We start from the raw sequence: 21,968 nt of genomic DNA, 5'->3' as shown, positions 1-21,968 counted from the left end.
GCATACAATCAAATTTTATGTTAAAATTTCATATTTTTGATTCACTTGGCGAGAGGAAAAAGTACAAAATATTAAGTTTTAGTACACAATTTTCTTTTAAGTTTAAAATTCAAAATTTAAAAGTTACATGTATGTTTCTCATCATAATTTTTGCATAAAATAAGTTATTCGGGAGTAATGCTAATTTTAATGCAAATAATAAACAACTGTATCCTAGGAAATTATCCACACATGTTTCAGGTTTTGTTAAACAGTTGTTAGAAGCAGCAGCAGCAGCAGCAGCGAATGTTGTTTTTTTATGTATCAATACTTAATTGGACAAAAGCTCATATCAGCAGTTTCTTTCAACCAATCATAGATAGAAGAATATTCACTCAAATTAAGCTCTGCTTCTGACTAGTCGATTTTCATTGGTTATTGTCATACCATGTCATTGGCATTATAATAGTGTTCTTTGTTACAATTTATCTTTAAATAATTACTTAGTTTGGCTCAAACGACTTCTAATATGAAACATTTTACAATGAATCACCTGAAAATCAAAATATAATAACTCATTTTTAAATAGCAAGATATATTAGTTGTCTATGCTAAGTTTTAAAATGTGCAAACGAATAAAAATAGAAAACTAAAATGACCGCATGCCATTTCTGACAACACCGGGTTGCTATAGCTAGTTAAATCCTAAAGAGATTGAAATTATGAAAGCACTTCATTATACAAGTTCCAGTACAGATGATAAAAATTGAATGATTTTCATGTTTGAATCTAGGTAGTTTTAATAAGCCATGATAATGTTGTTAATTGAGGCATTAGAAAGATTAGCCTCATTTATCTTCAAATAAATTAACATTAAGCATGCAATGTTGAATGAAAAATCAAAATCAAAATAAATAAAACAAATAATTATCAAAACGGAATCATCTTAAAGATATGGAAAGATTATCATAAAACAAAATTATTTGATATTTGACAATAGATATTTACATGGTGAAAGTATGTGGTTTGTTTTGTTAGAAGTGTTTGAAAAGTGTAACAAAGTCCAGTAGTTTGCACCCAGAGAAGGTCAAACAGGTATTGATATGATTAATTGTGAGGTCAGGAGGCCACCTTTTCAAAATCAGAACAATCTTGCATGTTTGGTACATCTGTAATGTTTTCAGTTGTTTGTTTGTCCTCCTTCACTGTCTCGTTGGTGCCTCACGTAAGTTTTATGTGTCACACATGGATGGATCAGTTAGTTGTAATGACCACAAAACAGGTTATGTGGTTTTAAAACTTTTTTATTATTTTTCTGAACGTAGAATTCATTGAATGAGCCATGGTATTAATTATCTTATTTAAATATAATTGGCCCACTCTCAAGTTGAGCTCGGTGGAAATTATTTGGCAACACTCATTTTTTACAATTTTCTTACACTTTTGTTGGGGATGGGGTATCCTACTGGTTGTTAGACATGCACCAGTTATTACAGAAACTCTAATCGAGAGATCATTTTAGAATTTTAATCATCATTTTAGCACAATTTTTTAGATTTCCTTTGCACTTGATTCTCTAAGTATATTTGACAGGTAGTTTAAAAAATTGGGGGAGGGGATCTCGGTAGCTCCTATGCTTACTAGAATGATGAAGAACTTCCTAAGATTCCAGTTTCTTTTTGTGTCATACATAAGATTTTGTTATTTCGTTATCTTCACCTTCTCGGGTTTGTTTAAGCCAACATTATTAGGGAAACTGACTTCAACTAGGGGTGCATCTTGTTCATTTTAAGTCAAGCCAAAAAGAGAGTAGGCTTCTCTCACTTCCTATCATGACGTCACAGCCAAGTATGATTTTCATGTTTGAATCTTTGTAAGTATTACATGTTACATGTTTGTAAGTATTACATCTCATCCATCTATACATCGAGATACAATTGTATGATGAATATGATTAATGAATATACAGTAAATCATGCAATAAACACAAAAATTCGGATATTGTCCAATGGATATAATTTATATCAAACAATTACAAAGATTTATGTTTTTAGAAATCGATCAAGACAAGGTATACAGTCACTTTATGTAAGGAGCTATAAAAAACACTTCAAGGTAAAAAACTAGTCAACAATAGAAGGTTATACAGATAGATTTTGACCCAGAAAACAGCAATTCTTCTCCTTTGTCAGAAATGTCACTCATGGAATGTGAGGACCAAAGGACAAAATAAGGTAAGCGAGAGTTATAAGGCTGCTGAAGTAAACCCAAGATCAACTTTGTAAATTCAGGAGTGTGTGTGTATATATGAGAGAAAGTATATGTGTGTTAGTATGTGCATGTGTGAAATGTGAATGTGGAAGAAGTAATGCCCTTCTGAAATTGCTCAAATGTGTCTTGTAAGTGTTGTATGGTGCTTTTAGCATTTGAAGGTTTTGTAGGTAGCAGGCAAGCGAAAGTAGCATGTGTAATTTGTGTAGTTGCAACATGATGAAAATGCTAGGCTTTCAGTTGAGAAATATTATAAGCTGACTTCGGATTCTTTTTATACCTTTAGTCTGAATGGATGCAGCATAGAAATGGGTGCTTTTAAGTTCACTCTTTCTACTACCATACCTTTCTTCTTCTTCTTCTTCTTCTTCTTCTTCTTCTTCTTCCTGATCGTTGCAACATATTTTGAGGAAGAATAAAGTATAATTCGATTTAATTCGTGTACATGGAATTACATCCTTTGGATGGTGGCAAAAAACACAAAAAAATAAAAAACAAAAAAACAAACAAACAAAAAAAACAAAAACAACTAAACTAACAATATTTTGAAAAAAAAAAAAAAAATCCGGCATAGTTTAAAAAAGAAGTAAAACAAATTCCAGATAAATACAGTAGGCAAAAGGACAAAACACTTTTTGTAGAATTTTGAGTAAATAAAGTTTGTCAGTTAAAAAAGAATTTTGAGTAAATAAAGTTTGTCAGTTAAAAAAGAATTTTGAATAAATAAAGTTTGTCAGTTAAAAAAGAATTTTGAATAAATAAAGTTTGTCAGTTAAAAAAGAATTTTGAATAAATAAAGTTTGTCAGTTAAAAAAGAATTTTGAATAAATAAAGTTTGTCAGTTAAAAAAGAATTTTGAATAAATAAAGTTTGTCAGTTAAAAAAGAATTTTGAATAAATAAAGTTTGTCAGTTAAAAAAGAATTTTGAGTAAATAAAGTTTGTCAGTTAAAAAAGAATTTTGAGTAAATAAAGTTTGTCAGTTAAAAAAGAATTTTGAATAAATAAAGTTTGTCAGTTAAAAAAGAATTTTGAATAAATAAAGTTTGTCAGTTAAAAAAGAATTTTGAATAAATAAAGTTTGTCAGTTAAAAAAGAATTTTAAGTAAATAAAGTTTGTCAGTCAAAAAAGAATTTTGAGTAAATAAAGTTTATCAGTTAAAAAAGAATTTTGAGTAAATAAAGTTTGTCAGTTAAAAAAGAATTTTGAATAAATAAAGTTTATCAGTTAAAAAAGAATTTTGAATAAATAAAGTTTATCAGTTAAAAAAGAATTTTGAGTAAATAAAGTTTGTCAGTCAAAAAAGAATTTTGAATAAATAAAGTTTATCAGTTAAAAAAGAATTTTGAATAAATAAAGTTTGTCAGTTAAGAAAGAATTTTGAATAAATTAAGTTTGTCAGTTAAAAAAGAATTTTGAATAAATAAAGTTTGTCAGTTAAAAAAGAATTTTGAATAAATTAAGTTTGTCAGTTAAAAAAGAATTTTGAATAAATAAAGTTTATCAGTTAAAAAAGAATTTTGAGTAAATAAAGTTTGTCAGTCAAAAAAGAATTTTGAGTAAATAAAGTTTGTCAGTTAAAAAAGAATTTTGAGTAAATAAAGTTTGTCAGTTAAAAAAGAATTTTGAGTAAATAAAGTTTGTCAGTTACAAAAGAATTTTAAGTAAATAAAGTTTGTCAGTCAAAAAAGAATTTTGAGTAAATAAAGTTTGTCAGTTAAAAAAGAATTTTGAGTAAATAAAGTTTGTCAGTTACAAAAGAATTTTAAGTAAATAAAGTTTGTCAGTCAAAAAAGAATTTTGAGTAAATAAAGTTTGTCAGTTAAAAAAGAATTTTGAGTAAATAAAGTTTATCAGTTAAAAAAGAATTTTGAATAAATAAAGTTTGTCAGTTAAGAAAGAATTTTGAATAAATAAAATTTGTCAGTTAAAAAAGAATTTTGAGTAAATAAAGTTTGTCAGTTAAAAAAGAATTTTGAGTAAATAAAGTTTGTCAGTTAAAAAAGAATTTTGAGTAAATAAAGTTTGTCAGTTAAAAAAGAATTTTGAATAAATAAAGTTTGTCAGTTAAAAAAGAATTTTGAATAAATAAAGTTTGTCAGTTAAAAAAGAATTTTGAATAAATAAAGTTTGTCAGTTAAAAAAGAATTTTGAGTAAATAAAGTTTGTCAGTTAAAAAAGAATTTTGAATAAAGTTTGTCAGTTAAAAAAGAATTTTGAATAAATAAAGTTTGTCAGTTAAAAAAGAATTTTGAGTAAATAAAGTTTGTCAGTTAAAAAAGAATTTTGAATAAATAAAGTTTGTCAGTTAAAAAAGATTTGAGTACTTTCATAACAACAAATGACAAAATGGCTATATTTTAAATGCAAAAAAGTGACAAGTTCCTCTAACTCTTTAGATCACTGCATTCAGAGAAGGCAGACAGGAACAGATTGGATAGATAGTTTAACATATTGCAGTAGATAGAAACAAGTTGAATAAAATAGATATTATTGAAGTGTTTTTAAACCAGCAAAAGGTTGTATTTTAACATAAAACATAAGAAACAACAAACCTTTTCAATGCTGCTTCTGCTATTGTTGTTGTTGTCGTTGTTGTTGCTGTCGTTGTTGTTAACTCAGTCAGGCTTCTGCATAGAGCTCACATAGATTGTATCTTAGGATTATCTGGTCTCACTGAAGTCTTTCATTAATCATGGCGATTCATTAACTTGCAAGATTTCAGTGTAAACAAGTTCTTGATGAGCCGCTCCTTTTAAGTAATCCAATTTACCAAATTTACACTTCTAACGATTGCTATGGTATTGTTCTTTTGACTACTGTACACTCTTTAACCTTATCCTCGAGTGACCTTTGGGCCTTGATAAGTGATGATTCCTTTAAAAAAAAAAAAAAGAAAGTAAAACAAAGGTTTTTATCCCCGGTGCCGTGATTTATATAAGATCTATCCAGAGACCATGATTATACAAATAAAATTGTGGCAAACGACCATGACATTAAACTACATTAATGGAACAATAACAGTTCCTGACTTCAAAATCCGAAGAGGAATCTTTCAATGCTTGTCTTTTTTATTCTTTTGTCTGGCGATAGATCTGCTAAGTAAACTACTGAATAAAAGCCAGTGTACCTACAACCTGAGACAGGGCTGCCAAGAAGACCCAAACAAAAGTGTCAATCACCTGCTCTTCAGGGATGACCTCAAGCTGTATGCCAGTTCAGATGTTGACTTGTCGACTCTTGAAGATTGTACATACCTTCTCCAAAGATATTGGAATGGAGTTTAGCCTGGACAAATGTACCAAGTGGTCCATAAGATCGCCCATTAATAACATGTGGCTGATTTTCGGTCCTTTCTTCTCCAGTCGGTATCCCATCTTTGTCTCTCTTAGTACATGTGTCAATGGTATGAGTGCTATTATGAATGGAAGTGGTGAAAAGAATCTCCTTGGAAGATACTGCATTTGATGTTGCCTGTCTCTAATATTATTATTATTATTATTATTATTATTATTATTGTTTTCATGAAGTTGATCACCCAAACTACAAATTCAATTAAATGGTAGACTGGATTTATTTGGCAAGTACAAACCTGTACAATTCCCATAAATTGTCCAATAATTCTCTATAACATAAATTGGTGTTCAAATTTTATACGGGTCACATCATACAGAGAGTTGAAAAGGCAGAGATAACAGTTTCTTGATTGGTTTAAATATAGACATGATGATTTTGTGTTATTTTGTTACACAATAAACGATTTGCTATTTGCTGTGATCAGATTTACTTTATGATAATTGGCAATACCAATGTAAGGATTTCACCATTCATCATTTATCATGGCCAAAAGCCACTCGAGAATAAGGACTAATAAGATGAATGAATTGTCAGGTGAATGATGAAGAATATTATGAAAGGATAAAAACATAATGTATGAAATGGACAAAATTTGAATTCTTATGAGGACTGTTTCCGGCAAACATTTATTGATATTGGATTTAAAGACGACCATGTTGTAGTTTGCAGGGAAACAGTCCCGTGGTTAAGTGTTCCACAGATGGGAAATTTTCTGAAAGAAACTCTTTGAGATTTCGTTTGATGCTAGGTACATGGAGGGACAATCGACAGTACTTTGAAGTTGTGGTAGTAAGACGAGTTCTTGCTGTGAATATCTAACAAGGAGGAACTAAATTAGAACTTAAAGAAAGACTGGCAACGTCTATTTTGTGAGAAAAGGGTTTGTTACGTGCTTGTGTTTTGGGGATATTAAACACACAACAAATATAAAAAAAAACTAAACACTCAGAGTTACAAATATTTATTGTACACAAAACATGAATACACTAGGTAAATTGGAAACAAGGAAACATTTATCTTAACATAAAGAAAAACAAAACAATATTTATAAATATTAGATATGCTTTCTTTGTACTACTAGATATTGAAAAGCGTTTGACAAGGTCTAAGGGAGATGATAACTTCTAACTTAAGTTTAATGTTTTTATTTAGAAGAAAGACCGAGTAAAAGAGAATATTGAAATAATATTTCTTTAGTCATAGAGAAAAACAGAAATCTTTATATTTTCTCAAAAGTCCGGTTTTTCTTCGAGGGATGCAGGTAATTGATTAAGTGGGTTCCCTTCAGCTGGATGATTATCCTAGGAATTTTGCTAGAGTCAGCAGTAGTAAGCATCTTAGCGACTGATAAGTCATCTTGCTGATTATCTGCTTAACTAATTTAACTGCATAACTCAAGAGTTTATGCGAACAGCGTGCTTTTATAGTTTTGGTAGATGGAACATTCCAGAGTCGCTCAAAATAGAATACTTTAACATTCCATATTGTAGAACATTCTGGAATCTCTCCAAAAAAGAACATTTTTATATTCTATAATAATGTAATATTTTTAAAAGTAATAATTATACATTTTTAATATTGTTATAAAAAATTGGAATATCTTAATACTTTTATGAGGAAAATGTCCTCCTATGACAGGCTCTAGAGAATTAAAAAGTATTTCTGCTCACTAGATTGCAAAATCGATTTTGTACTCTTTTAAGGCAATAAACAATGTTCTCATAGCTGTGCTCCATCTTAGGACATATCTGATTCTTATGTAGCTAGAGGATTGCATTAGGTGTCAGATATTTTCTAGAGCGATAGAATGATCCAATTATTTTTCCAATAACCTTAATAATGGATTGAATATTTGGATTGCAAGTCAGTTCTAGGAGCTTATCAAAACAAGGGATTTTTGAAGGAGAGAGCCATTTGTTTCAACTGAAAAAAAAAAAGAAAGTATCTGAGCTTTGGAATGAAATGAGAGAAGACGGATCTTCTACTAAGAGACCACTCAATGTAAAGAAATCAATGTATCATTTTTTAATCAATAAAAAGCTGTAAATTATTTAATACAGGATGTCCGAAAGGTCACTGAAGGATTTTGAACTTAAATAGATTCTTTATTTTTGATGATATCTTTCTGTAATTTTAACACAACCTGACTAAGAAATTAAGAAATTTATAAAATAAAAAATGCAAAATTCAAGCAATCTTTATTCATAAAAAATAATGTCTTTTATATGTTGTCTATTTTCAGCTTCGCATATTTGTGCTCTTTTCAAAACATTATTCATGACAGATTGCAGAATCTCTGGATTGCGATTTAACTCTCTTATTTCGTTCCTGATTTTTTCCTTCAATTCTTAAAGCATTTGGGGTTTGTTAACATAGACTTTTTCTTTAAGATATCTCTACAAGAAAAACCCGAGGCTAGTTAAGTCGGGGGAGCGTGGTGACCATTTCACATTGTTATATGGCGGTTACAATAACTTTTAACGACATTTAAAAAAGGGTTACCATTTTTGTCGGTCTCCTTTTTGGGGCACCTCCGAAATTAGAGAGAGAACAAGAGTGCTGAAAAAGAACAGTTGTGGAAAAGAAAACATCGTGTTATAATTAAGTGCGACGAGACTTTAGGATTGATGATGTTTTATAAAAGTTTCCAAGATTTAGGGGTACAAAGAGGATAGTAAATTTTCTTTGATAAAAGTCTTTACCCAAGGAAACTGGTCCGCATGTCTGAGACAGATTTCTTCTTTGTATCTCCCTCCAGGACAGTCCTCTATTCCGATTGGCTGTAACCTCTGGTGACGTTGAGAGAAGAAAGGAGGGGAAAAAGTAGAAGAGTAGGAAGAAAGAGAGAAATAAGGGAAGCATACCATAGCAGCATCATAGTAGTAGTTCACTACACGAGTCCCCCTCCAAATAACGGAGTTTAGTACCCTCAACAGAATTATTATATATGTGTATTGCCTAAATTAGTTTAAAAATATACATACTCATTTTTCGTTTTCCATGTTACTTTTCTACCAGATCTACACTTATATGTGTCAGCAATTTTATCTTCAACTTTGTCAGTATCGTCTGTCTTAATAAGTTTATCATTAGTAGTACCGTCATTTGTCTGTGCCTTCTCAGTCGGTCTAATTTTATTAGTACTAGTTGGTTCTATGTACAGCTTTAATCTATCTATTGATACGTGTGTATGAGTACCATTGTTCATATCGATCTGATAATGCTTATCTGATCGAGTCAAAACTTTATAAGGACCTGAGTACGGTGCTTCTAATGGTTTCCTAACTCGATCAACTCTGAGCCATACTTTTTCACAGGAAGATAAACCTTTCGGTATAAATGTTTTGGGACTGTCATAGATATATCCTTTTCCGTTGTTGAGTACATCAATTTGGGACATCCATTCACACAAATTACGTATGTACTGGTTATTAACTGAGTTTCTCCTACTTTCTGCTTGTGTATCAACTGCTGAGGAATCAATATCAGAGCTCCAGTAACAGACGTAAAAGGGGAAAAGCCTGATTCATTAGGGGTGCTACGTATACCCAGCAAAATCACTGGTATCGCTTTCATCCATGATTCTTTTCGAGTCATTATTGCTGCTTTAAGGGTACGGTGTGCTCTTTTGATCATCCCGTTACTTTGAGGGTGATACGAAGTTGTCCTCAATCGGTAAAAACCTACTACCTTGGCTAATTCCTGGAACAATTCGCTCTCAAACTGACTACCTCTGTCAGTTACAACATGCAGTGAAACTCCAAATCCAGATATCCATGCATTGATAAACACTTCTGCTACCGACTGTGCAGTTATCTCAGTCATAGGCTGTACTTCAATCCAGTGAGGTGCATGATCGAAGCAGGTAAGCAAATATTTGTAAGGGCTCAGGTAAGGGTCGGACTCATTGCGTGTTAAGGGCAGGGGTCCAACGATATCGATATGTACCATCTGGAAACGTGCAGATGGTAACTCAAATTCTTGGACTGCAGACTTTGTGTGTCTGTGAACTTTTGATTCTTTACACACTACACATTCTGCGCAGAATTGTTTAATCGTTTTATCTAAACTAGGCCAAAAGTATTTGGACTTGACCAGTTTTATAGATGCTCCTGTACTAGGATGCGCCAAGCTATGTAAACTGTTGAAAATAGCTTGACGAAGCTCTTTTGGGATAAATGATCTGGGGTACTTAGTTCAAGTATCGCATAAGACTGAGCCGACTTCGCTTGACACACAGTATTCTTTCAAATTAGAGTATGACTTTACTTCGCCATCACCTTTTTGTACCTGGGCTATTTCAGCCAAGTCGCATGCATCTATCTGCACAGCTAATGCAGGTCGAGACATACAGTATGCAACTATATTCTCAGCTGCTTTAATGTACTCCACGTTAGCAATATATTTGGCAAGCACTGATAAGTGTCGCTGTTGTCGATCTGACTTTGCTATAAAAGGCTCTGCATAATGGCTTATGATCAGTGAATAATGTCACGTGACGACCTTCTATGAGGTGGCGGAAATGTATCACTGAAAAATAAGCTGCTAGTAGCTCTCTGTCAAACGTGGAATACTTGGCTTGGGTTTGAGAAAATTTCTTGGAAAAAAAACCTATAGGTACTGGTTTCTTATCTATCAACTGGTGTAATGCAGCACCACGGCATATTGACTAGCATCTGTAACTAAGTGGTATTCTGTAGCTGAAGACTGGATGAACTAACGCCGTAATTTCCGATAATTTGCTTATTATTGTTTTGAAGGCGTTAGTTTCTTCCTCATTAAGCTCGGTCTTTGCTTCAGGATTCAACCTCATCCGTTCGGATAGTGGTAAAATTATGGATGCATAATTAGGGACTAATTTGCGGTAAAAACCTGTCATTCCCAGAAATCTACCTAAGCTTTTTGAGTCCTTAGGTATCGGAAAATTTTCAAACTCTTAGATTTTCTTTAAAGTAGGCAACAAGCCTTCTTTGCTTACATGAAAACCTAAGAAATCTAACTCTGGTACTCCGAATACACACTTATCTAAGGAAATCTTTAAATTGTTATCACTAAGGATCTTAAATACTAAATCTTCCTTGTGCTGTTGCTCACTTTCGCTAAAAACTACTATGTCGTCTAAATATATAAATAGGCAATTTAATTTTTAAAATATTTTATCCATAAAACGCTGAAATGTAGCCGCAGCATTCTTTAAACCAAATGGCATGTAATTAAACTCAAACAAACCAAAAGGTGTCATTACTGCTGTCTTAGGCACATCTTCAGGGTGTACCTTAATCTGATGATATGCTTCAGTTAAATCTATTTTGGAAAAATATTGTTTATTAGCTAACTGTGTGCAGAAGGTATTTATATTTGGTACCGGGTAGCGGTCTGTTTTGGTAATGCTACTAACACACAGAAATCACCGCATGCTCGATATGACCCATCCAGCTTCTTCGCCAAGTGCAAAGAGGTCGCCCACTCGCTACTGGAACGCTGGATAACTCCAGTATTTAGTAACTTTTTAAATTCTGCCTGTGCTGCGTCTAACTTAGGACCGGAAAGTTGTCTGGCTTTAGCAAAGACTGGTACGTGGCTGCCTGTATCAATCCTGTGATACACTCCACCATAGTCTTTGTTTGTGTCGCTATGCGGTGAAAGCACATTATTATATTTACCTATTACTTCTGTAACATAATCCGCTAGGTCTATTTTGTTAATCACTACAGCATCGGTTCCCATTACTGCATTGACTATAATTTCACACTCCGTTACGTTATCACGGATGGATCTATTTTTACAATCCACTATAATGTTAAATTTGTTTAAGAATTCAAATCCTAACAAAGGGTTAATGACATCTGCAATTACGAAACTCCATTGAAAAGATCTTCTCAAACGGGGTATCTTAACTTCGAGGTTTGTCTGGCCATAGCATTTTATGCTTTCACCGTTAGCGGTAGAGATATGAACAGGAGTTGGCTCCAGAGTAATTCCATTTACTACGGAATGTGGTAAAATGGAAACACTGGCTCCTGTATCTATGATAAAATTGACTTTAGATGCTCCTATTTTAGCAGAAACTTCTAATAACGGCGGCGCTACTGGAGCAAACGCAGTCCGTCTTTCTAGTTTTCCGAATCACTAGGGGCGAGAGAGGAAGGGCGCGAGTTAGGTAGAGTCTGTAAGCTCCTCTTTTTCTTTGGCCACTTACACCATGGCTTACATGTACGAGCCTCCTCCGCGAAATATATATGGGCTCTACATATCTTCGGCCGCTGTCTCCTTCTATATGGACATAAGCCGGCTGGAATGGTTTCACTAGACTGTCTGGTGGTAATATGGTCGTTTGTCTGAGCTTGACTCTCAACCACCTGAAATATTGACTTATTTTCTATTAACGGCATCAAGTTGTCGGATAGTCGACCCAACTCAGTTTCAGTGTGGGGTGCTATTACTGAGGCGATTTGCTTCGGAAGTGCGTGTATGAATCAATGGCACACTATCTCATCGCTTGCCCCTATTCTATGTGCAACCATTACCATCTCCTGGAGGTATAATGACGGACGCCCAGCTAACGTAGTGGTCCTCATCAACTTCTCCAGGAGTTCAGGTCTAGTCTTTTCATATGCAGACAACACAGACTCCTTTAACTTCGCATAGTTTAGCGACTGCAGAATTGATGGAGGCATATTTGTTACCACGTCAGGTGGCAATGCGCTGATAACCATATAGAACAATGTGTCTGAGATGGAATTGAGCTTCTATTATTGAAAACCATCCCTCGACACTCGTCTCCATAAATTGTGGGGGTTTTACGCTAACCTGTTGTGCATCCATTATTATTATTACTAATTATTATTATTAATTATTATTATTACTATTATTACTACTATTAATTATTATTATTCCTATGATTATTATTAGTTACTATTATTTTTTTTTTAATTATTTATTTATTTGTAGCTGCGACTAAAGGAAATGGCTGGGGTGTGATAAGCAAGAAAAGAGAAAAGCGAGTACTCACCAGAGGTTAATTTCAGCAGGTGTTTGGAGAAATAGCATCAATTAAATTTATATATATATATATATATATATATATATATATGTGTGTGTGTGTGTGTGAATATATATTCAATGTTCTTAAAGAAAAAAAAAACTGAGTTCGTCGATGCACACATGTGTTCCAAAATTGGCTTCACACACGTGCGTCTGGAAGGTTCCTTTTTTTGTGTGTGCGGGTGTGTGTATGTTTCAGAATGAAATTTGGGATTCTGCATTGATTCTTAAAGTCACTTTTTTTGTAGTCACAGAATAGTTTTTAGACCAGATTTTATTTTAGTCATTTATCTGGTGAGAATCACGGAAAAAAGTTTTGTTTTTCGTTTTTTTTTTACTGCTTATTTTTCTTGTTTGTTTGTTTTTGCCTTCTTTAGCATAAACCGTTTCACAAAAATATATATATTATCGGCATTTCTTGGAAAGCGGATTTATATATACTTTTTTTTGTAAGGTTTTACTGTAGTTTAAGAAAGGCTTTTTCTTTTCTTTTTTTTTTTACTCTGCCACGTTCGCATCGTTTTCGTTTTTTTTGTTCATTGAAGATTGCGTGTATATACGCATGTCGGGGTCACCACATTATGGCGGTTACAATAACTTTTAACGACGTTTGAAAAAGGGTCACCATTTCGGTCAGTCCATTTTTTGGGGCACCTCCGAAATTAGAGAGAGAACAAGAGTGCTGAGAAAGAACAGTTGCGGAAAAGAAAACATCGGGTTATAATTAAGTGCGACGAGACTTTAGGATTGATGATGTTTTATAAAAGTTTCCAAGATTTAGGGGTACAAAGAGGATAGTAAATTTTCTTTGATAAAAGTCTTTACCCAAGGAAACTGGTCCGTCGCGTGTTGATGCTTCTATCATTTCCGCATGTCTGAGACAGATTTCTTCTTTGTATTTCCCTCCAGGACAGTCCTCTATTCCGATTGGTTGTAACCTCTGGTGACGTTGAGAGAAGAAAGGAAGGGAAAAGTGGAAGAGTAGGGAGAAAGAGAGAAATAAGGGAAGCATACCGTAGCAGCATCATAGTAGTAGTTCACTACAGCTATAACAAATGCCGTCGATAAGCTCTTTGTTGTCAAAATAATTGACCCCTGATTTTGGTAAAACAATTTCACAACTTGCGTACGTTGTTCAATTCTATACTTATCCATAATTAATTTCCCATATATTATCTGTAAAATTTCTGAAAAAACATAATCATTAATGGTAAAATGACAAAGATTTTCAACGCTTCAGTGACTTTTTGGACACCTTGTGTCTATGAAATTTTCAGCATTCATTCAATAAATTTTATATTTTATAAGTTTTGCAAGTTTTCAAATTTAACATTATGTATAGTGCTTTTTCAAAAGAGTACAAAAATTTATTTTTAAATATAAAAATTTTTTATTCAAAAATTTTTCATCTTGCTTCAGATAAAGCATGACACCGCTTGATATAAAACAATTATAGATAATTAATGCAAAGATAGGAGATGCGTGGTGGCCTTATTCTCATATAGACCAAGACTATAGGAACACCATCATCAAGAAAAGAGTTTCATAAACCTGCAGTTTATGGAAAGAAGCTACTGGAATAACAAAATGTATCATAATAAGGTACCTGAACTACAAATCGATGAAAACAACGAGATGAACAAATCAAATGAACAAGAAAAAAAGGAAGCAGAGGATAAGACAATTCTGAAGAACACATGCAATAATAATACTTATTGACGAAACCAAGTTTAGTAACATCATGTCTGCAAGAGAGAGGGTGAAGAGAGGAAAAAAGACAAAAACTAATGAGGCCTCCAGGAGCCTTTCCATATTTCGTATGATTCGCTGTTACTCATCCTAGAATTGATTCAGGCTGTTGTCTCTCGATGTGTTAATCATTCTTAGAATCACCTGTTTATTCCTCAACTCACCGAGGTTAAATTTTGATTTAATTTAAAACATCTGACATTCGAATCAGCCTAGTTTATGTATATTCAATATGTAACACAATTTCGTTAGACCCCTAGATTGCCTTTATGTCGTTTTATATGCTGTGCTCAGTGTAAGTTTACTTGATTTTAAAAATAACAATAAAATGTTTATGAACAATAAAAAAAAATCTAGTTTTATATAAAAACCAAGTTAATCCATAAACTTTAAAAACCTACAACATGTATAGCATTATTTTCAGAAGAAGTACTCACCTGAGCTCCAATCTCTGCTCCCTCTCTGTAAAAATTTCTCAGCAATAACTCCTCTGTCTAATATCATTGAAAAGAACTTTCCTTTCTTTCACCGTGTTCCTAACATCAACTGGAATTTCCATGAACAGAGTTTCTTTCCAAGAAATTCCAATCTATGGAACACATTACAACAAGATTGTTTCCTTGTGGGCTGCAACATGACATTGTCAAATCTAATGTCAATAAGCACTTGTCTTCATAATTATTCAAAATTTCTTCATTCTATTAATTATTTTCAATCCTCGTCATTGTTCTGTTGCAATATTTTGGAGTGCTAATGGGGTATGATCCCACACAATCGAACGATTCTATTTATAAACGATGCTGCTAAGAACTGACGAATCAAATTAATTCACGTTCTGCTACCAACCAATCAGAAACCAGAATTGCTTCATAAATATTAAACCTTTTCTGGAGCAATTTCACATGTTCTTTTCCCGGGTTTCGACACGGTAAGAATATTTTGTTCTGTGGAACTGTCTACTACAAACAAGTCACCTCCCAGGACTTGTGTGTAACAGCGAACCATCTGAAACTGTTCTAAAAGTCAAAATGGCTTACACTAACAATCTACCCATTTTATTAACCTATATCCTTGACTGGCTTTGAGCTTTGCTAAGTGGTGAAAAAGACTCTCATAGAAAAATGGCAAGTTACTTTTAACCTTTTCCTTGTTTAATTAAAGTCTATAATCTTTCCAGTAACGATAAAAATTATCCACCAAGTGTAACAGAGTGCAGACGAAATGCGAAATGATGTCACCTTAAAGAAAAGGACTATAAAAAAGAATGTGTGTGCAGACAAAGAAGCATGTTCAAAAGCATGTTAGAGAACACATTCAAGATCACATTAAAGGCATGGGAGGAGAATGAGGAAATAAATGTTATTGTTACAACATGAAAAAGTGAGTTTGAATTATTCTTTGTCTTGGTTTTCTTTGTAACGTAGACTGCATACAACATGTTGGGTCTACATGTGTAAATGTGTGCAATGATAATTTGGTACTATAAAGAACAGACCATTTTTACAAAAAAGGTAAAAATGGAGAAAAAAAGTTACCATGAAGGAATGCAGTTGCAAACAAGGGACTTGCAAACAGACAACCCTAAGAATGAAAAAAATTGGAAAAATAAAAGAATTTTACTAGTGTTGAATAGTCAGAGTACATATTGAGGATGACGAGGAGGACACATAATACTTGGAGAAGTGTTATTACAAAGTTCGTTTAAGAGATGATAGACAAAACGCATTTACCTTTTCCTTTTGGTGGAATGACGACAGACGAAGACAACAGTTTACAAATATTAGATGATTTCTTTATTCATCAGCCGGTTGATTGATGATGTCAGGAATTCAAACTTGTATAGCTACATGGTCTCTCTTCCACCCTTCACCTCTAAGGGCATCAGTTTCCACTAAGTCAATGTCCGCCTCTCGTCTGTGACTGTGATTGTGATTGTCTGATTTCTGATTATCTCCCAACTTCTGACCCAATCTCAATTTATTGAGAATCTCCTCTGTTTATGACGTCAGACTGTGGCTCTTCCACGTGAATAAATTTCACCTAGATTTTACATATGTCTGTCCAAACACACTTCTGGCAAACAAAGAATTCCCAATTTTAATTGTTCAATATCTAACCTATTTTTAATTTATAAACTCGCGTTGTCCATTCTTTTAACTGACATATTTAATATCCAGTTATTCTAAAAGAATGGACAATCGCTTTTTTTCTGACATAAATAATATTTAGTTATTTCTAAAAGAATTAACAATCGACTGCATTCCTAGGATTTCAATTATCCATTATCTTTTAACACTTGCCTATAGGGTTCGATTCTAGCCTTTTCCTAATATTATTTTCACTTATCTAGTCTGCCTTCTTACTTACATGAGAAGGGGACAACCCTTCTTATGTAACACTAGGCTGTTTGTTAAAATGTTTTCTTGTTCTATTTTCTGCTCACTTTGGAATTTCTGAATGTTATTTTGTGGGGACCCTAGGTCTTTAATGTTAGACAAAAGGTGTAACATTATGACTCGGTTATTTAATATTATAGGGGACAAAGTTTCATTTATTTAATATTATAGGGGACAAAGTTTCATGCTCAGTTAACAAATCAAGGAGCTTATTAGGTTTTAAGTAAGAAGTTAGAATTAAATATGCAGAAATTAACACATTTTATTCTTGTAAATTGCTATTCAACCTAGTCAAGGACCGACTCTCAGTTGAAAAAAACTAAATGCATCCATTGATTGAGATTGTCGGACTGACTTCCTCATCTTGGTTGTTATTGTCACAACGTTTCGGCTGTTTTGCCCTCCGGCCTTCGTCAGGTGTTTTGTATCGAACTGGGGAACCGTTTGTTAGGAGTTTTGAACCCAACCCTTTATTATTATTATGGGAGTACCGTGTTCGGACTCCAGCTAGGCTTTGGGACATAGTTGCTGATTCTCTGTTTTGAAAGTTACTTTTTCACTGCCTTCGTTCAGGATTGAACACAGAACCTTTGGGTAACTGTAAACTTTGATACAACGTCTAGACCACTCGGCCATATGTCACTAGGACTTAGTAATAAGTCCCCAGACGTACCCCTCCACCGTACTGTATACCGATACTCTATGGCTGACTGGGATAGCTTCATTACATTCATATCTGACTTACCTCTGCACTCCATGTTTAAAAAGGAAGTGTCCTCTATAGTATCAGATCTGACCGAATGGTTAATTGTAGGCATAGACCAATTACTACCATCTAAAAAATTCCAACAAAAACCTAACAGCCAGCCATGGTTCTCCCCAGAATGTGCTGCTGCTATCGCCGCACAGAAATCACTTTTTCCATAGCTACCAACGTAATAGATGCCCTGAGACTAAAGCTGCTTTCAGGACTGCCAGTAACCACTGTAAAAGAGTAATAAAAAATGAAAGAGAGCTATATGCCCAGTCTGTTAAATCCAAGGTAGCTGATCAGCGGCTTGGTTCCCACCAATTTTGGCAAATAACAAATAGGATCCTGAACAGAAGTGTACATTCTATCCCAACCATTATCAATGTACCAGAGGTCATCTCGTCAGCATCAGACAAGGCCAAACTATTTGCAAAGAACTTTGCAGCTAATTCTACCTTATGCGACGAAGGCCATCAACTCCCCATATTTCCTCCTATAACACAGAACACGCTAGGTAACATACAAATATCCGTGCATGAGGTTACCAAGCTAATCAAGAACCTTGATTCCAGTAAAGCAACTGGCCCTGACGGCATCCCAATTATAGTGTTAAAAAAGCTTCAACCAGAACTTGCTCCCATACTTACGAAACTATTTAAACGCTGCCTTAAGGAGAAGTGCTTTCCGACTCCCTGGAAGACCTCATCAGTTTGCCCTGTATTTAAGAATTCAGGTGATAAGTCATCTCCCTCTCAGTACAGACCAATAAGTCTCCTGTGTGTTATGAGTAAGTTGCTGGAATCCATATTAAATAGAGAAATAGTCAACCACCCCAGCAGAAACAACCTTCTTAGTGACACACAATATAGTTTCCGCTCTGCAAGATCTACCACAGATGTACTGACGGTTATATCTCACAGGATTAGTGAATCTCTTGACAAAGGCTTCCTTTCTAGGGCAATTACTCTTGACATATCAAAAGCCTTCGACAAGGTATGGCATAAGGGTCTACTTCACAAGATTTCCAGCTACGGTATAACTGGAAATGTTTTCTCAATCATTAAATCATTTCTCTCCGATAGGCTAATAAGAGTAGTGGTCGATGGACAAAAATCAGAGGCCTGCAGTATTAATGAGGAAGTCAGTCCGACAATCTCAATCAATGAAAACACCTCATCTCAAAAATACAGACAATTAAATGCATCCAGTTTTTATTTTACAATTACTAAAGTTAAAAAAAAAGAAAGACGCATCTAATTCTTAGCAAGAACTATGCTGAGTGATTTATAAATAATTTTATTATTTGTAAGGTTTTGAACCGTGCCTGATGCTTTTATTTGTTAGTATTTTGTTACTTGGATTCTTATAAATCTAATATCGAACACAGAATAGGTATATTTAAAGTCATTTTTAATTTTAAAATTTATGATAAGCGAAATTGCTTGGAACTCAAGTAAGATAGTGACGTTAACAGAAAATTATCTATTGATTCTAGAACTAGAACTCTTTATGAGAAAAAAGACACAGTGTTTGCATTGCTGCTGTTGTAAAAAGATCAGTGTCCACTAAGTATTTAAAATACTTACACTCCTCTGATTCAGTAATGGAGCATGTATATTATGAAGAATTTCTTCAATTAAAACAAAACGATTAATTATAATACTTTTAGAACAAAAATCGTATACAGAAAGATTTCAGAAATATTATCATAGAATTAATATTTTTACATTCGAGGTAGACAAGACATGTTAACCATGACACATAAATAAAACTTACATTTCAACATGAGTCAAATCGATCAAAGATTTAAATCATTATTACATAATGATTCATTTCCTACTGACACATTTTACACGATTTGTTATTTAACCTTCTTCAAGATGCAAATGTCTTAACAAATACTAAATGTCTTAACAAATACTAAACTCGTCCATCATTGATCATCATGTTGACTAACAACATTCAACAACGTCTTTCACAAGTTTCAGTTTTTGTTTCTTCGTTATAGGCTGGTTATTTATTTATCCTCACAGCTTGGCAAACATGAACAACAATCATTTAATCAATACCAATCCTAAATTTGTGATAAACTATTTGTCTTCAGAAGTTTTCCATTCAGCTGAGCTATTTTGGATAATATCAACTGCGTTTAACCTACAAATTAGACTGGGACAATTTGCTTTACTAGATAAACAGCCATCCGTTTTAAAAAAAAATAATTAAATGGAAATTACTCCAGACGACTACTGAAATCTTTTGCTAACGGTTTTATGACCATGGCTTAAAAAGAACAGTTACAGAAAACATCAGAGGGTCGGATTACTTTCATATGCAAGAGAGAGAGAGAGAGAGAGAGAGAGAGAGAGAGAGAGAGAGAGAGAGAGAGAGAGAGAGAGAGAGAGAGCTTGTCTTGCTACATCTAGTTACATCAACAAAAAATTAGTATAATAACCAGTAGCTTTTCAAAAGTTCACCATTTGAAAGTTTCTTTTGTAAGGGTGTAGCATTTATCTTATGAAATACACACAACTATGTTGTTGACACCCACTTCTTCCTTAAAAAAAAAGAAGAAATGTCACGTATGAAATCGTTCATAAAATTCATAATTCTTTCTACAATCCAACTATACTTAGTACAAATAAACTTCAGCCTGTGACTGACTTGATCGTTAAGTTTCAACCAGGAATGACGAAGTCTTTATTTTATCACTACTCAATAATAAACACACTTGAATGCGACATGCAAAACTGTAATAACTCTCACCAACTCCTTTCTTAACATTGCCCTAACAAGATACACCTTTTATGGGCTTTTTCGGTTCAGAAATATTCTGGGGATTGTTTGAATAGACATTATCTTTGAGGTAATTCAACAACAAACCACCTGGGAGAGAGGAAGGTAACTGTGTGGTGAAAAGCTCATCCAGAATCACACCTTTTACTGATGATCTGGTCCAAATATGCACCTCTGCAGTGTAAACACACCTGGATACTACAAAAGTTATTTTTTTCAATAAGAGCTTATTAAATGGTGATAAAACAAAGACTGTTAGGCATTCATGATAAAACTTTATGAACAATTCAGTCATAAACCGAAGTTTATTTGCACCAAAAATAGTTGCATTATTGAAAGAATTGTGATTTTTATTAACGATTTTATGGGTGGCATTTTTAGAAGGTTACCTAGTACAGTAAACACTATTAATACTATATAACAGTATGAGCATGACTACTCGGCGTTGGCCGGGATCCTGGAAAATAAACTAAAATAGTAACGAAAAGTTTGTGTAACAAGTGTTTTTTAAACTTCTCACCCTCTTGCTTAGTCATGTTACTTTTTAAACACATCTCTTTCAGGTGTGTTTACAGAGCAGAGGTGCAGTTTTGGAGCATAACATTAAACATCAATAAAACAAGAACTGTTGGGCATGATGGACAAGTCAGGCACAATTTACATTATTTGGATTATTCAGACTACTGGTCTTATCTTGAATGTTATTCTCACGACGTTTCAGCCGATATAACCTACAACTTTCTTTAGGTGTATCTTGCCAACACTAGAATCTGTACGGAATTTTGAACGGAACCCTTTATTTAATCCATGGTGTAGCATGCTCTCATTACGTCAGCCATGACTGTGTAGAAGTCATAAGTAATTCTATTATTCTTAGTATCGTCGTCACTGAGGATTGAACCTTCAACTTCCAAAAGATTTTCGCTTAGAACTGAATTTCACTTAGTACTTTATCTGTTACGCCTGGATCCTTGTGAAAGAAACATTTCAGAGTTCGATAAGATACACCTGAAGAAGTTGTATGAATAACACTCAAGATGATTCAAATAACCCAAATTATTAATCCTCATCTAAAAAATTAAAAATCATAAAGTTAAGCATAGACTGAAACTTATGTGCACCAAATATCATTAGATTGCAGAAAGGAGTGCGGACTTTACTAATGATTACATAAATGGCTTTTTGGGGGAGTCACCTTTTTCTACAGCTAATTGACATGAACAGCAAAAGATTTGTTTGAAACGAATAAATAATCTATGTAAGCACAATAAACAAAAACATTCAGTCGTTTATGATAAGATTTGTATCAATAAAGACTTTCTAAATTGACTTACATTTTTGTGTGGGCTGCATTTATGTATATGTTTGTGTATTCATTGCAATCACATTAATCTACAATTTATTTTAGGAAATAATAAGTTTTTGAGGGCTTACATTTTTATGGTATATTTTATCTTTAATTCAAAATGTTTTAATCTAGAAAGAAATTTCTGATAATTCGATCATTGTTATCTTTTTACTTATAGTCTGTCTTTTTTCTTCAAGTTAATATATAAAATTAAGTTAATCGAATTTTCCAAGTTAAGCCTAAATAGCAATGCATCCCACAAATCGATATTAGAATCTTC

This window comes from Euprymna scolopes, chromosome 13 (genome assembly GCF_053919585.1).
Source record: "Euprymna scolopes isolate OS-2025 chromosome 13, ASM5391958v1, whole genome shotgun sequence".
NCBI classification, from domain to species: Eukaryota; Metazoa; Mollusca; class Cephalopoda; order Sepiida; family Sepiolidae; genus Euprymna; species Euprymna scolopes.
Note: the sequence above shows the minus strand (reverse complement) of the source record.